The 17,850-nt window shown below is 35.3% G+C and overlaps 1 long non-coding RNA gene across 1 annotated transcript in view; it reads right to left on the bottom strand.

Moving 5' to 3' along the window:
• Positions 1-827: 827 nt before the first annotated feature.
• The window catches only part of LOC122789753, a 27,808-nt gene continuing 10,785 nt past the window's right edge, over positions 828-17,850 (bottom strand). The window contains exon 3 of the long non-coding RNA XR_006362875.1: positions 828-1,296. This is a non-coding gene — a long non-coding RNA (uncharacterized LOC122789753). The remainder of the gene's footprint in view (positions 1,297-17,850) is intronic.

Genomic DNA, 17,850 nt, shown 5'->3' with positions numbered 1-17,850 from the left:
AAACACCTAAAGCTCATATGATCGAAACTCATAACATCAACACATGAAATCCAAAGCATTATGCCCTTTGCCCACTGTAGAGCGACCCTGGAGTAGGAATAAATTGATAGGGGGTGTGGGAGGCACAGCCACCCACTTTAGGGGATGTAGGGGTGCAAAGCCCTCCACATATGTCATAAATTTTAAACATGCACATTGATACTGAGAAATGACTATATTTATCAGCCCCCAACACCCCCCTAATCATATAAGCTTTAGGTGTTTTGGTGTCAGTCAAATGGTTGTCGATCATATAAGCTGTCGATCATATGAAGTAGACCCACCTATATCTATATATATATATATATATATATATATATATATATATATATATATATATATGGGTCCCCTTCAGAATTTCGAATCCTAAAACTTTGAAACCCATATGATTGAAGATCATATGTTTGAAGTTTTAAAACTTTGAAATTCTGAATGAGGATCGGAATACAGCATGGACCAGGAGATTCCCCTTGTCCTTGCTGTAGTGCAATCTCGGAGTTGGTATATTTAAGTTGCAGGGGGTGTGGGGGGTGCAGTGGGGCTTGTCCCCCTGCTATACACAGTTTTTTTCTTGTTGTTTGTGTTTTGCAGGTCTACTGCACATTTTCGAACATTCAAATCTTTGATCATATGGTCTCAGCCATATGGAATTCGAACATTTGAACGTTCAATCATGTGAAGTAGACCCATATATATATATATATATATATATATATATATATATATATATATATATACTTTCAGCATACTGATCATTAAATAAAACAGTCAAAAAATGCACAATAGCAGATTATACAAGTATAACTTTAATAAATTTAGAGATTTCAGCCAGAATATTACAGTTAAAAACCAGTCTAAATGCAAACAATATGGTAGAATTTTACACTATTTTCCAGTATAAATAAAATATGTGCTGATTAAATCTTTATTCATAATACATTTCAAACATTAACTTAATTTCTGGCAAAAACGCTTATAACTTGCTCTGCCTGTTAAATATTTTCGAATTCCTTGGAAAGAAGTCTGTTAATTAAAACATTTTCAATTTAATGATAGTATGTATACGAAAAATGCACAAACATGTCTTGACGTCTGTCTTCATGTGCTGCTAGGCTGAGATGCTGTGCAATGCCTCACTTGGGGTATTTGACAAACTGACACTACCTACTTCGAGTGTCGAACTCAGCTTGTCAAATACACTTACTGAGACACTGAGTCTGCTCACAGTTATCGAACACCTAATTCTTTTAGAATGGCCTGGTAAGAATACAAATAAAATGTTTACATGAAAAACATATATACAAAATGCCTCTCAAGTACATTGCATTATAAACAATGTTTGCAGGTCATACTTAATCTCTTTGTGAAGCAGTTTACATTCAAACATTCATGTAACTATTTAGAACCCATTTTAATAAAGTTAATCAAAATGAGGTAACAATGGAGCCCCAATATTTAATTAAAATATTCATTGAAAACATATTAGAAATAGGCTAATAGAAGAAAAAATAAAATAAAAAAATAAAAGAAATTAATAGATAAACCCATACAATTGGCTAAAATTAAAAGTCAAATTATGAAAACTGAACAGGGCACATGGTAATGATGACATAATATTGGAATTATATAAAATAATGCCAAAAGAAGATCTTCCCATTCTACACAAAGTCTTTATATTAGTTAAAGACTCAACTAAAGTACCACCATCCTGGAAATATACATTTATTTCTCCAGTATTAAAGGCAGATAAAAATCCAGCAGAATGCTCCTCATATAGACCAATCTCACTTTTAAATGTTGATTATAAAATATTCATGGCCATACATTCTGGTTGATTACACCATTTTCTATCATGCCTGATTAATGATGACCAAACAGGATTTATAATAAACAGAAATATATATTACACCATTAAAAGAGTTTTATCCATAACTGATTATGCAGATAGCAAAAAACAAGGATTGAAATTATTAAGCTTAGACATAAATAATGCTTTTGACACTGTAAACTGGAATTACTTATTATTATTTCTAGAGGAATACAATTTTTTTAACATATTTTTCCTAGCTTATTAATCTACTTTATGATAATTCTTTGGCCTACATAAAAATTGGTTCTTCATTATCAGAGATAATTCCTACTACTTAGGAGACTAAACAGAGTTGACCACTTTTACCACTACTATTCACCCTAGTTGCGGAGCCTTTCACACATTTTATGAGATCAAAGACAGATATTAATGGCATAAAGATAAATAATAACTTAAATTCCAAAATACTATTTGCAGATAATATTCTCTTGACATTAAACGATAATAGAAACTCTCTTAAAACAGTATTTAATGCAGTAAAGACATTTCAGAAAAATCTGGACTTACTTTAATGAAAACAAAATAAAAAATGTACTTATAAATGAAAATATCAGTGATATGGAAGATAGATTTTCTAAGTACATAGAACAAGATGGTAAAATAATATATCTAGGAATAATTTTGAAAGGAAACATTAAAAACACAATAGAGGACAATTATAAAAACAATCTAGCCAATATTAACACACTTGTCAATAAATGGAACAAGCTAACTTTTACAATGGAGGAAAGGCTTACCATAATAAAAATGGTTATACTTCCAAAAATTCAATATTTAATACAGTCCTTATCATTACCCCCATCTAGAAAAAGCATCAGAGAATTCATTTATTTAATACTTAAAATCTTCTGGTATCCTAACAAACCAAGACTAGGTTTAAATTACCATATATAGGATTGGCAATTAGGTGGAAATGGCATGCCAGAAATAAAATTATATTTGGTATCATCAACTGTAAAAACAGTCCTTATATGGTGAAATAAAAACTACACTGCAAAATGGAAGGACATTCAAGAGAGCATGTGTACAGACTCAGAACAGATACATTTTACACAACAAAATAAGATAATAAATAATAATTTCTATGAATATTAAAAACATCACATTTCAAAAAATAGAAATATTAACATTAGCTATACATATATCACTTCAATGTTAAAGATATTTAGAGATTATATTCACAAAAATCTAGGATATAAAGCATGGTCCTCTTGATGTTTCCAATAGCTTGTACACAAAATAATTTATATACTTTTAATCTAAAAACGATGCATAAACTTAAAGAAAACAATATGATGTATTGGTATCAGTTGATGGATGGAAACAAAATAAAAAGCACAAGGAATATACTAATTAGATTCAATTTGGGCAAAGATATGTGGTTAGATATACAAAATGATAGACAAGCTATAGAAAGTATGATAAATTTAATGCAACTGTCAATAATAAATAATGTCCCAAAATTCATAGATTTAATGATAACCCTAGTAAGCCAAGAAATAACTGATAAAGGTCTTCTATCTAAAAGATATAAAACCAACAAAAATGTAGAAGATTATATTAATGGAAAGTATTAGAATTACTTCCAAACTATAAATAACTATGAGTCTAGTAAGTAAGACAAAAAATATATTAATATCCTCTAAACAAACTACTTCTTCCTTAACTTGGAGATTATTTATGTGGAAGTTCATGCATAAAATATTTATAATGCCTCATATAACTGAAATACCGGTTAAAAAGAAAATGTTGTGTTGGAAATGCAATGCATGTGACAAGGCAGATCGGCAGCATATAATTAATGACTGCATAATTGTCAAACCATTCTGGGACAAAGTCAATGTTTTTTGCAATCTTTATTTAATGATAAATTTGTATGAACTAAATCATTAATTTTGTTCAACACACTGATACATGACTGTGTAAAGAAAGTAAACCACCTTTTACTATGGAGTCTACTATCAAAAGCAAGGAAAATAATCATCAAGAATTGAAAAAGGGAGAAAACTCCTACAATGAAAGAATTTGTAAATATGGCAACTGTCAGTCACTACAAAGTTTTGACAATTAAGAGGAGGACAACTAGAGTTACCACATCTCACAAATTATGGATAAAGCTTAAAGAACTTCTAAATAAACAAATTTAAACATAATAATATGGAAACATTTTTGTACTCCTTTTCTTCAACAATGGCATTTCGAATAACAGATTGTTTAGTTACTTAGTAGACAGCTTTGTAAGTAGTTTTGTTACAGTTTGTGACATTTGTTAATATTGTTATATTTCAATTTTGCATTTTAATGCCATAATTGATACTTATGTATTAAAATCAATACAAACATTTAAAAAAAACATGCACATAGCTGTTTAAGTATTTAGAAAGTATGACAGTGCAGAGATGAGAGTTTATCTGCAATAAACATGTTGAACTTTAGACAGACAGAGAGAGTGAGAGTATGCATGGCATTGTGTGCATGGGTATGTGTGCTGTTAGCTACCTCCTTAGCTAGCTAGGCAGCAGAAATTTATCTCACCATGACATGGTAGACAACTGTTAATAACTGCCATACATACCTCTCAACTGTCTAGATTTTTGCAGAATGACCATTTTGCCTCATATTTCTGGTCTGTTCCTCATAAAATTTGTGGTTTTCTGGCAGATCACTGAGGATTAAAGAAACAAAATAATGGCACACATTTGAGTATCACACTTCATACTTCATATCCTTTGGAAAATGTATGCTAACACAAATTATGTAAGAGCAATATTTAAAATCTGTCCCTATTTTTTGGCCTTTGTCCCACCATTATTTTTGGATTTGTCCAGATTTCTTGCACTAAGAGGTTGACAGGTATGCCACCATATTTAAATTACTAATTGACAAAATGAATGTTTCTTTCACTTCTTCCATATTTCATTGAACTGATCACTTAAAACCCCTAAAACACACAGTGTCTCTACTATCCCTTAACGATAACCAAAACTTAAAATGCAACATTATTAAATGTTGCAATAAACTTTTTCATATCAATTTATCATTGCCTTTTAACTTTGGTCCACCCATGACTCAAACACAAATGTTACTTTGCTTTTGTCTTAAGAGTATTGCCATATTAATTTTATGATCACACAGTAAACCAGAGGCAACCGGCATAAGAAATTCATAACAGTTTAAATAAGATGGCCTATCAAGGAAACACAAAAGATGTCACTCTCTCTTTGTGATACCTCCCTTTTAGTTAATTTCAGCTTCCCATATATTATTTTCAAATACCTTTCCATAAAGGGGGGGGGTACAAACTATAAGTCAAAGGGAACAACATGCACATAACATATTATTTGTGTTATTACTAGCTGTGCATCCAGTTTTATGAAATGGTTAAACTTGTGAAAAAGATCATACTGAATGTCAATGGAATACATTTGTAGCCTTGAGAAAAAAGGAGTAAGCTACTAAATTCCACTTGAGCCTTCAAAGGTTGAATGAGACAACAACACAGTCATTATGTGATATATTAAAATGAACATGTCAACACATGGCCATCAACAAAAGAAAAGTCAAATGCGTTGTGGATGGCACTAGAAAGTATTAGTTATCAAAGCAAGTCTACATACCTGCTGCTTAGTAATACTGACTCTTAAGATAATTGTGCCTTGGAGATGAAAATATTCTAAGACACTACAATCTCATACTTGGCACATATTCTCCCACACTTGTATTTGTAATTTCACAATTCTGAAGATCACAACTAATTTCCTCAGAAATACCCCATGCACCAAGTTTAGCCAAAGGACTCAACATGCACTGAATAAATCGCAGTGATAAACAAATGTTATACATCTGTTGTTGTTATCATTAGCAGCTAGTATGGAAGGCTTCTTTATTTAGAGACCAGTCTATTCATTTTCTTCTGCCTTTGATGTTTTCAAGCAATCTGAGTGCTCATGTTAACACTGACATGGCAATTATCTGTCTGACATTCATGGGAACTCATTGCTCTTGTCTTTTGGACAACTTTTTAATGGTATCTTCTGATTTTGTGGAGAGAGGGGTTTATAGCTTGAACTTAGGGAATCTCCAAAAGTCATGCACTTGCTGCTCAGCCTGAAGATAGTGCGGGTGATTATGGACAGTTTCTCACACAGTAGTGTGAAAGCAGAACATGGTATCTAGTTCTAACAATAACATTTTCAAAGAGAATGATCCTTTCTTTCTTTGGGGTGTTGATTAGGATTACATTCGTACTTCTGTACAGCAATGTTATTTGGCAATCTCATTAACCTTAAGCATTATATATACTTGTGGATTTAATATAAAAAGAAAACTCTTCCAAATACTGACCCCCCCAATAAGGTTCTGCCATTCTCATTTATGAAATTTCATTAACATATTTTAATTTTTACATCAGTAACTGCAAAAAAATCTTAATATTTTCCAATACAGTTTTCCTACCTTCTTGCTGGAGTATCTACATGGATTCTATAATGGACAAAGACCTAAACAGTCACTTCTTTGAGGACTGTTGTCAAGCCCCTTTTAATATAAAATAAGGTAGTGCATGAGTGGACTTAGGTTTCTGCTTTGAAAGAGCTCAAGCCATTCACGTTTTCATTACTATCTCATTATTTATACCCTTGTCTTTGTTTTCCTTCTTTTTTATTGGGAAATGTCTTTATTTAATAGGTAGTTACAGGGCTTGGAGTCCAGGGGACCACTGAGGAGACTAACCCAAATTTCCATTTGTTCAAAAGTGCTATCTGCTTAAGTGACTTGCTCAATGTCAGAACGTAGACAAATGATAGCTGAAGGAATCATTCCCAGTACCACAGGAACTACAGCTCACAACCATAACCCTCTGGGTCAACTGCAGTCTTTGACAAAATAGAAGAAAGAAATGTTAGAAGGATGCAGTTAGAAAGAAATGTTAGAAGGATGCAGTAAGAAAGAAATGTTAGAAGGATGCATTTAGAAAGAAATGTTAGAAGGATGCAGTTAGAAAGAAATGTTAGAAGGATGCAGTAAGAAAGAAATGTTAGAAGGATGCAGTAAGAAAGAAATGTTAGAAGGATGCAGTTAGAAAGAAATGTTAGAAGGATGCAGTTAGAAAGAAATGTTAGAAGGATGCAGTTAGAAAGAAATGTTAGAAGGATGCAGTAAGAAAGAAATGTTAGAAGGATGCAGTTAGAAAGAAATGTTAGAAGGATGCAGTAAGAAAGAAATGTTAGAAGAATGCAGTAAAAAAGAAATGTTAGAAGGATGCAGTTGGAAAGAAATGTTAGAAGGATGCAGTAAGAAAGAAATGTTAGAAGGATGCAGTTAGAAAGAAATGTTAGAAGGATGCAGTAAGAAAGAAATGTTAGAAGGATGCAGTAAGAAAGAAATGTTAGAAGGATGCAGTTAGAAAGAAATGTTAGAAGGATGCAGTAAGAAAGAAATGTTAGAAGAATGCAGTTAGAAAGAAATGTTAGAAGGATGCAGTAAGAAAGAAATGTTAGAAGGATGCAGTTAGAAAGAAATGTTAGAAGGATGCAGTAAGAAAGAAATGTTAGAAGGATGCAGTTAGAAAGAAATGTTAGAAGGATGCAGTAAGAAAGAAATGTTAGAAGGATGCAGTAAGAAAGAAATGTTAGAAGGATGCAGTTAGAAAGAAATGTTAGAAGGATGCAGTAAGAAAGAAATGTTAGAAGGATGCAGTAAGAAAGAAATGTTAGAAGGATGCAGTTAGAAAGAAATGTTAGAAGGATGCAGTAAGAAAGAAATGTTAGAAGGATGCAGTTAGAAAGAAATGTTAGAAGGATGCAGTTAGAAAGAAATGTTAGAAGGATGCAGTAAGAAAGAAATGTTAGAAGGATGCAGTTAGAAAGAAATGTTAGAAGGATGCAGTAAGAAAGAAATGTTAGAAGAATGCAGTAAGAAAGAAATGTTAGAAGGATGCAGTTAGAAAGAAATGTTAGAAGAATGCAGTAAGAAAGAAATGTTAGAAGGATGCAGTTAGAAAGAAATGTTAGAAGGATGCAGTTAGAAAGCAGTGCAGTGCAGTCATTAGACAGAAAACCTTTTTCCTGAGAGATTGAGGCATATTTGCACTTCATTTTATTTATTTATCATGCATGATATTATCACTGTCAAGTGCTTTAAAAGCTCACTTCTAGCCATTCATATGCTTCTTCTTCACTTTATTTGTAACCCATGTTTATCTTTCTGATTGCACATATAATCTCTCTCCAGTTTTCTTATCAAATGATGATGGTTGGGAAGGGGCTACCTTTTCTGCTTATGTCTAACTTGGTATACAGGGTAATATTCCACAAATAACAGTATTCTGGATAGATAATTAAATACATTTTTAGATTCTTCTGATGTATATTTTTTGTCCAGCTGCTTTCATTTTGAAAGCCCATAATCCCTTTTTTGTTCATGACCAGTTGCACTCTGGATAGCAACTGTGTTTTGTCTTACTGCTTAATGTTTTTAGGTTCATAGGTAAGTACTAGGCTATGTGCCCAAGGGCATCTATAAGCCTACCCAGAATGTGTTAGCTTTCTCCACCCCCTTAGATTAGTTCCCTGTGCCTCGGTCCAGCAGAGCCATTAGTTCCCTGTGTTATTTTACTAGTCTTGTACTTGTACAGGCATTTTCTCTCTCCATAGACTTTTTTTTGTCTATGCCTTATTTTGACCATAATATTTTTTAAAGTCTTTTGTCTTTTGCCTGTTGTTATTATGATCGGTGTTTTCGCTGATATTTGCTTACATGCTCAGCAATGCACTCTGTGAACATAGTACAGATTTTTTTGAATTCTTTAGTGTACCACTTTGGACACAGAAGCAGTAAGGACCTAGGTGCTGGAAAACTGGCTTGTATGACAAGAGGCTGTGTTAACACTGTGGTCCACATTCTCCTGTAATAGGGATGTTGGACAGTCTTTTATGTAAAGCCATTGCTGGTTGAAACCAACAGCATTTCAATGAATAACAGCAATGTTATGTTTGTAGGAATATTTATTATTTATTTTGGACACATTATGTAGCATCAGTTTCTATTCATATAGTAAGGATTCCTTCTTTTGTTCCATAATGCTCCCAGATGATTCTATATCAAGCCTAGAATGAGTTTATCACTCTTGGCATGACATTACAAAGTACTGTTGGCAAGACAGAAGATGATGAAAATGTGTACATCCGTTAATCTGTTCCTGGATTGCTGAAAGGCTGAAATCAATTACCCAACAGACAGCATGATCTATAATGGGCAAGATGACCCAGTTGTGTTAGGTGATTTTGGGATGCAGTGGTTCAAGATGTCCTGAGATGGTTAAAGGTTGAAAAAATTGTGATATAGTTTGTCTTTACTGCAAAAAATGTTGGTAGTATGCCACATTTACTGATTAAACTTTATTGCTCACATCTACTGGAGACCTTTTCCTTCGATATACTAATTTATTCAAGTAAGTTTGTATTTCATAATGGTGATGCTTAAAGGGATATACAGATAAGTGTGTTCCTTTGTGACATGGTATATCTGGGATGAATTTATCAGTTTCTTCAAATGTTGAAGGGTAACTGAAACCCAACAGTGCAACTAAATAGCTCATACTTCTTGAGGGAAATCAGAAAATTCATACAAGAGGGTGCCAAATGATTTTGAAATAATCAAACAAGTAATCACCATTGTCATATGCCCAAAGTGCAATGATATTTTGAACATATTAAGCATCTGCATGTTTGTCTTGAACATTCATTAGTACTCCTGTATTTTTTCCTTTGGTACTGTAGCCTAAGTTCTCTTACCTTTGTATACTTCGTTACTACTATAACCTGTCAATCCTTCCCTCTTAAGGAAAGAAGAGCTGATTAGTACCTCCCCTTTAGTCAGTCCACTGGCTCCAGGTTTGCTACACTGATGGAGGTTATCACAGACAGGAACATTGTCTGTGCACTGGTTCTGCCAGCCGGCAGTTCATTTATTTATTTGGTAATAACATAATGATTGACCCATAGGGGACATTTTCAGCTATGATTTGAGAGGAATTTGCAGTGAATGGGTAGCATCTGGATGGGACAATGGAGCAATCAGTTATGTATACATACATACACAAGTATGTACAACCACAAAGAAATATGCATGCCAATTGCTGTTTAAATCCAGTATTATGTAGTAGCCATGACAACAAAGGTGAAATGTCAAGACTGTGAAAATAAAGCTCCTGTAAGGAGAAAATGAATTCTGGAGAGGATGTGAAAAGAAGCATGGAAGCATATTTCTTATGCAATATTATGGACTAAGCTGGTAAAAGGAAAGACATTTTTTTCATGTTGCAGCTGATTTATTGAGCTCAAAGTATGAATACAATCATGGTTTAGCTTATGGTTGAACCAGTGCAGGAAAATCTTTTCCCTGAATCCTTGGAGGTTTCATATGGAAAGCAGAAAATATACTGGCTATTGTTCTCTCAGGAGGCAAGCTTAAAATAAGTGATGTAGAATGATAAATGCTGTATTGGTTCTGGGAAAGGATGAATGGAAACAGATTTGGCCATATTATGGGGATATAAAGTGAGCATGAGAGGCAATTATGAAGTAAAATATTTACATCACTAACTGTATCAGTTCAACAGTTTGCTCTCAGTTATGGCACTGTGCATTGAAGGAGCAAGGCAGAATGACTTTTGTCAGCTTGTTATTGAAATATTAATGGGGAAATAAAGACAACTTACTATCGGACATCAAGGCAATGTTTTGTATCAAAATCTGAATGAGTTGTAGACATCCTGGTAATGACATCAACAAAGTAAACGTTACAGTTTGGGTAGCCTTTTCAGCCTTCCCTCTTTCTTATTTGCAATGCCTGGTAATCTGTGTTCATTCTAGTACAAAAACAATACAAGAAAAGTATTCACATATTTGATTGGCTATGTACTGTAGGGTCTTGCTTCCAAGTAACGTAAACATCGGATAAGTTCTGAGTGTAACAGTAAGCAGCAAGCTGACTGAAGTTCCAAATAGAGCGTTAACAATGAAGTATCACCTAAATGTATTTATTGACAGAAGAAATATATTTTTTTACGTTTAAGTGTTGTACTACCTGCTTTTCATATTACTTCATAGTTAAACATTTATGCTAAATGTACTGCTGAAACCTACAAAATAGACAGTTTGTTCAAATGTGCTGCAAATCTCTGTCTAAAACTTCTTTTCATACTTTGTGATGAGGCTATACATTTGTATTTAAAATGTCATTTATGTTCTACAAAAGATGATGAAGATGAGTTGGCAAGCAGAACAACCAATCAGGACTAAGTAAAAAAGAGATGATGTTTATAAACCTAAACTGCTTGAGGTGGGGTTATCAACTGAGGGAGCATGCTTCTGATAAATGCAATATAATTGTTCCATAATCACCAGTACCTTATTATCAAGAACAAGCCTGAGACTTCTGAAGAAATGTAATAGGGAATTAGTGAGTGTGTTTCAAATGAAGAGTTAGGAGTGAATAAAGAGGGCATGGAGTTTGCTCAAAATAACAGGAAAGCAAAACACAAAAGAAAACAGACATCAATGTAAAACTAAGCCATGGTGTATCACTTTCAAAAGTAGGAAGATGTGGATGGGCAGGATCTTTTCCTGTGAATACATTTTATAACTCTAGGAGATAACAAGCTTTGATGTATCCCATGCATATGATATTATATGGTTAGATACATTGCCATCACATTGGATCAGAGATTGCAGGTGTCAGCATGTGACAGGTAGTGTTCTTGCCAACAGGTTTCTTAATGTTGTGATAGAGATTGGGATCTTTAGGGATGAAATTGCCAATCTTGCAATGATGTAAACAGTCAAACAGGTCAAAGTCTTTCCAGACTATAAGATATTAGGCAAATATCACTGTGTAGAATCCTGTAAAACACATAGCAGAGTGAATGGGCCATTAACCATCTGTACAGTTCATGTAACTCATACATGAGATTGTTTTGGTTAGATAATACAGTGACCTTTCAATTTGTGCCAGGTGTTTGGTGAGGTACATGTCAAAGGGGGAAATGTGTTCTATTATAAGACTGATAGGGGAAGAATAGAAGGGGATGATACCCTGTTTAGGTCAGGAAGACACCTATTTTTTGATAAATTGAGAAAAGCAAAATGGTTTCCAGATTATGGTCGATACATAATGATCAAAGGATTGACTGTTATCACTGAATGTACTCAAGTTCCAAACAGTGGTATGGGCTTGATGGGAAATCAATTATGTGGTGTTTATTCAGGCATATTTGTTTCTCAGAAGGTAATATGCTCAATATGTTCATGTTACACTTGAGGCCATGGTCGATATACCACGTTAGTAGAATTTATGACATTTTGCAGGATATGGGTGTCAGTTGTAGAATTATGTCAGTAGTAAAAGCCATAAACATTTGCACCTAGACTTGGCATTAAAACAGTAAATAATGAAGAGGATGAGGCCCAGTATGTAGCCCTCTGGGGCATCACTATTAACAAGTATCTGAAGACAAGGTTTTGCCAACCATTATAGCATAAGTCCTGTCAGAAAGCCAGGTGGATATGGAGGGGGTCACATACTGGTTTATATTCATAATGATGAGTTTGTCTACAGCAATGAAGTAGAAAACAGTGCTGAAAGACTTTAGCAAGGTCCAAGTAGGCAGTGTGGATAAATAAACCATTGCCAAGGATATCAATGGCTTTTTCAAAAAAAAGTTTGCAACGTTCAGTAAGCTGACTCTGCCTTTTAAAAAGCCGTACTGATTTTGGTCATGTGACTGTGGTAAAAAACTATGGAAATGAATTCCTCCATCCTTAAAGACTTTAACAACCCATACCACATTGCAATCTAAATTTAAATCACACATACTACAAATTTCCCATCTTAAATGCTTTGCTGGATGCATTAGTTATCTGATCCTAATATTCTTACTCTTTAACATCTTTAGTTGTATCATATAGAAAATTACAGGAGCCTTCTCTATCTCTTCAAGATATTTTATCAGGTTTTTACTTTTTCTTCATAAAAGAACTGAACAGTGACTTCTTTATTTTTTCGTTTGATTGTATCAAAAAATGAATGAGTTGTAGACATCCTGGCAATGACATCAACAAAGTAAACGTTACAGTTTGGGTAGCCTTTTCAGCCTTCCCTCTTTCTCATTTCCAATGCCTGCTAATCTGTGTACATTCTAGTACAAAAACAATACAAGAAAAGTATTCACATATTTGGTTGGCTATGTGCTGTAGGGTCTTGCCTCCAAGTAACTTAAACATCATATAAGTTCTGACTAACAGCAAGCTGCTTTAAGTTCCAAATAGAGGGTTAACAAATGATATATCACCTAAATGTATTTATTGACAGAATAAATATATTTTAAATATAATTTATCAATTTTTTGGAGATTGCACCTTCCAGAATTTTTCTCTGTAGTGACTGATATGGACATTTTTTATGTAATATAAATTTTTTAGTATGTGAAATGTAATGCTATGTAACAATTCTGTTTCATTTTTATAATTTTCCTGCCATACCCAAAGGATCTGAAATGAGTGATAAGTGCTGGCCCAAGGGTTGTGTTATCAGACTGAAACCATGTTACAGTATCTATAATAATTATACAGACACAAATGTGCTCAAGAGTCAGAAAAGCATCATGATTAGATTTTTTTTTTAATTCCTAGTATTGAGCAGTGCCAATTTAATATATGTTTACATTGGAATTTTTTTAATGTAATAGGTCTAAGAGGCTAAGTATAACAGGCATTATGGTACAAACAAATGTTTTTGCCAATAGTCCGAAGCCTTGAGGTTATAGCATCAGACATCCCTAGTGATGTAGGAAGGATGGTTAGCAAACACCTTATCCACCTTAGAATGACACCAAGTACTGAGAAAGTTGTTAGAGTCAATTATCTTTTGTTTAAATGGAGGTATCATTCTTGGTGATGTTAAGATACTGTTCTAGATTATTTTCTTCCTTGCCATGGTCACATACATTGAAAGCTCCTTCATGTCTTTCTGCATCTTTTCCCAGGTGCAGCACATAAGATCAGTCACCCCTATATGAGTGGTGATGAGCTCATACATGTGTACTGGATGAAGGGATCAAATGAATCTAGTAATATAACAAATCTTTGTACCACAGAGACAGTTGACTAACATCCTGTCCTGTTCAGTCTGGTGAGTGGATTATTACTTTGCTTGCAAACAGTGTCACCTAAAATGTGGACACTGGGTTAGCTTATGCATATGACTAAATACTCCATGGACTCATGATGTGCATAGGTGTAGTAGGTGAGGCTGTGTGGCTGAGGCTTATGTATTTAATATGCTGTCTGTCAGGCATTGGAAGTGGTTTTGTAGAAACTCTGCATATGTGGTCTTAGTGCTGGATTGTAATGATGTGGAGATGGTCTGTTTCCTGACAACTGTAAGAGGTGAGACACTAGTCCACAGTCTAAATAAATATTTACATTACTTACATCTAGATTCTGTAGCTGGAATAAATAAAGTGTTGTCAGTAAACATGAGGCAATTACTGCACTGCCTTAGACATTCCTAGGGAAAGAAAGCTTTCAACAGGTGGGGTGAGAGCACTCTGTGATTTCATGGTGACCGTGACTAGTAAAGTAAACCAAAGCAACAAGTTTTGATCAGGGTTTATGAATGCAACAACAGTTGTACGAGATATCACTTAAAATGAAATGCAACTTATTGATGGATGGATACATCGATAGAAAGGCACTTGATCAGAAGTATTGGATACATCAGTCCTGTAACAACAGATGTGAAAAAGGTAGTTTTGTATAAGAAAGCAGATATAACATTAACAACACAATGTTATACTATATTATAAAAGAGACCGGTTGGCACAAATGCTAAGGTTTTCACCTCCCATGCACAAGGTGCAAGGTTCAATCCTGACCACTGGTCAATTCCTGTGTGGAATTTGTATGTTCTCCCTCTGTCTCTGTGGGGTTCCTCCCATGTTTCAAAAGCAAGCTGAGTGTTTCCACCTCAAACTCACTCAGGAATGGAGCTGTGGGTATCAACTGTGGTCTGCAATATCCTCTAGATATGACAACATGGATCATAAACTGCACATCATATCTGGACTAGCCACTTAGCAGTCTAAAAACTGGTTCTAGGTGATTCAGTCATGCTGATTGTGTGACTATTTGCCAGTGATAGTAGGATGAGCCTGAATTGCACATGTCAGGACTGACAGAACAGGATATTAGGAATGCCTGGGGCAACAGGAGTAATGAAGGAGAAGATACTGGAGACTTCTGTCTGTCAACTGGCTTGATGGTGCCCAACACACAATTCAGCAAGAGAAGCAGTCACCAGATCACTTGGGTTGACTTTCTCCTAGTCAGGAAAAGGCATTGGGGCTAGAATCAATGACTGCAGTCATCCCCAGAGAAACAGTTGTTCCACAACACAAAGCACTGGTTACCACAATTATCTCCAAGCAGTGGTCAGAGAAGGCTCTAAAGTCATCAGATACTAGGCTGAAGTCCTTGAGAGAGCAAAAGAGTTCAAGGAATTACTCAGGGCTCTAGCACTTCAGGAAGAAGAGTAAATAGGCAGAGTTGAAGAAAAAGAATGTCAGCTCCTAAAAGCAGCTATACAACATCATTATTTATGTGGCTAAGCAAGGTATAGAAGCAAGATACATAAAGAAAGTTGTTAGTGAAATGCAGAAGTTTAGGAAGTGATTAAAACAAAGGCCTACAGGAAAACATGGGAGGTAGAAAAAATAGACCAAGTTAAAAAGAAATAATTCTTCGCTAACAAGGAGGCTAAGAGAAGAGCTGAAATAGCTAAGAACAATATACTGTATCAGAGGCACTTAACCACCTTCTGGAAAGTGACTTAGTAGATAGTTGGTTGCAAGGCAAAGACATAGAGACAACAAAAATAGCCATCCTTCATAAGGGATGCCAGAAACAACCTGCTCACCAGCCCACAGAAAATTAAAGGCAGATGGAAGGAGTACTTCCAGCAGCTTCTGAATAAAGAAATTGCCACAGAAGCTGTACTGGCCCAGTCATAGCCTATGATGAAAAAAGAGGAGGACAAGCTCACCCTAGAAGAAGTAGCACATCTCTAAGGAAAATGAAGCCAGGGGAAGTAGTAGACTCAGTCACAGCAGATGTGATTAAGATGTTTGATGAGATAGTGGAGAGATGGCTCCTGGGGGTACTCATAGCAGTATGGAGAGAAAGGCTTTTCCCAGATGACTGGAGAATAAGCATACTAGTGCCAGTGTACACAAACAAAGAGGACATCCATAACTGTGGGTAGTACAGAGATATTAAACCCCTATCACACTGCATGAAAGTTCTGGAGAAGGTGATTGATAAATCAATATGCAGAGTAGTAGAAAGTAAGATGGGAGCTGAACAACTCAAGTTCAGATTAGGTTGCAGCACATCCAACCTGATGTTTGCAGTGAGATAAATAGCTGAGAAGAGGCTAGAAATGAGGAAAGAGTCAAACTGGACACTCCTACACTTGGAGAAAATATATGATGATGTCCCAAGAAAGCTAATTTGGGCAGTCCTGTGGTGCTTCAATGTCCCAGAAATGTTAGTAGAATTAGTGCAGGCTAAGTACAAGGACCCAATGACTCAAGTACGAACAGTCTTTGACCTCACAGAAGGGTTTCCAGTGGGAGTGGGTGTGCATCAGGTTTCAGCTCTGAGCCCACTGCTTTTCATACTGGTGATCAACTACATTAGCAAGCAGGTCGGAGGGGACAAATCGCCAAGGTTGCTGTATGGAGGTAATGTGGTATTAAAAGAAGACTTTGAGCAAGAACAATAGCAAAAGCTAGGGGAATAGAATGTAAAACTGAAGGCACATGGGATGAAAAGGAGTACAGATGAGACAGTTGTAATGGCAGCAAATGTGGAAATCAGAAGCTGAGAACTGAAATAAAAGGGAAGACAGTGGAACTGAGTAACATTCTCAAGAATCTGGTAGGGTTGGGTGAAGAGAAGGGAGCTCTGAATGAGAAGGTCAAGGCTAGAATAAGAGGAGAAGTGACAAACTGGCACACAGTGTCAGCAGTAATGCATTGTAGAAGAATGCCAAAGAAGCTGAAAAGTAAGGTGTAGGTGTGACCAGTACTACTGTATGGCACAGAAACCAGGGCAGTAAAGGCAGAGCAGTTGTGGAATATTTGGTGATGGAGATGAAGTGCCTGCGATAGGTGATAGTATGCACACAGTGGGACAGATGAAGAAATAAGGACATCAGAGCAGAAGCCAATGTAGTTCCAATTGCAATGAAAGTGAAAGAAAGTGAAAGAGCGCAGTTTATGGTGATTCTGGCACATGAGCAGAAAAGCAGAAGACAATCTGGTAATGAAGATTTGGGACAGACAGAAAGAAGGTAAAAGGAAATCATAGTATCCAGCAGAGAGACGGATGGATAGTATGAGAGAAGACCTGAGACAGTCAGGCATGACTGTTGAAGAAGGCAGGAGAGTGGCACCGAATCAAGAGAGAGAGCGGCAACTAGCATGACACCCTGACCGTATGTAGAAAATGAGAAAAAGTAGTTGATAATGATAATATTATACAATTTTAAGTATTGTCATAATAGCAATTACACAGCAAACACAGTACAACAGCAGAATAGTCTGGCAAAGACAACAAGCTGAGTTCAGTTGCACAAAGAATCATCTCGATGTGAACCATTTATCAAATTCTGAAAAGCAGTTTTTCCATGTCGTCTATATTTAAGTACAGCCATAGACTTGAGGGGGTCTGTAGATACAGAAATAATGACTGCTGATAATAGAAAGGAATGGGACACAGATTTCTCAGGTGCTCTATTACTGAGCTTATTAGGGATGAGATGGTAATTGACTCCTGTGACATGCATTGCTATGTTACTGAGGTAGGTTTTGAACCATTGGC

Source organism: Protopterus annectens, chromosome 15.part0 (genome assembly GCF_019279795.1).
Source record: "Protopterus annectens isolate FY-2018-M chromosome 15.part0, PAN1.0, whole genome shotgun sequence".
NCBI lineage: Eukaryota > Metazoa > Chordata > Ceratodontiformes > Protopteridae > Protopterus > Protopterus annectens.
The sequence above is the reverse complement of the archived record's forward strand: the minus strand, read 5'-3'. Positions and strand labels throughout refer to the sequence as shown.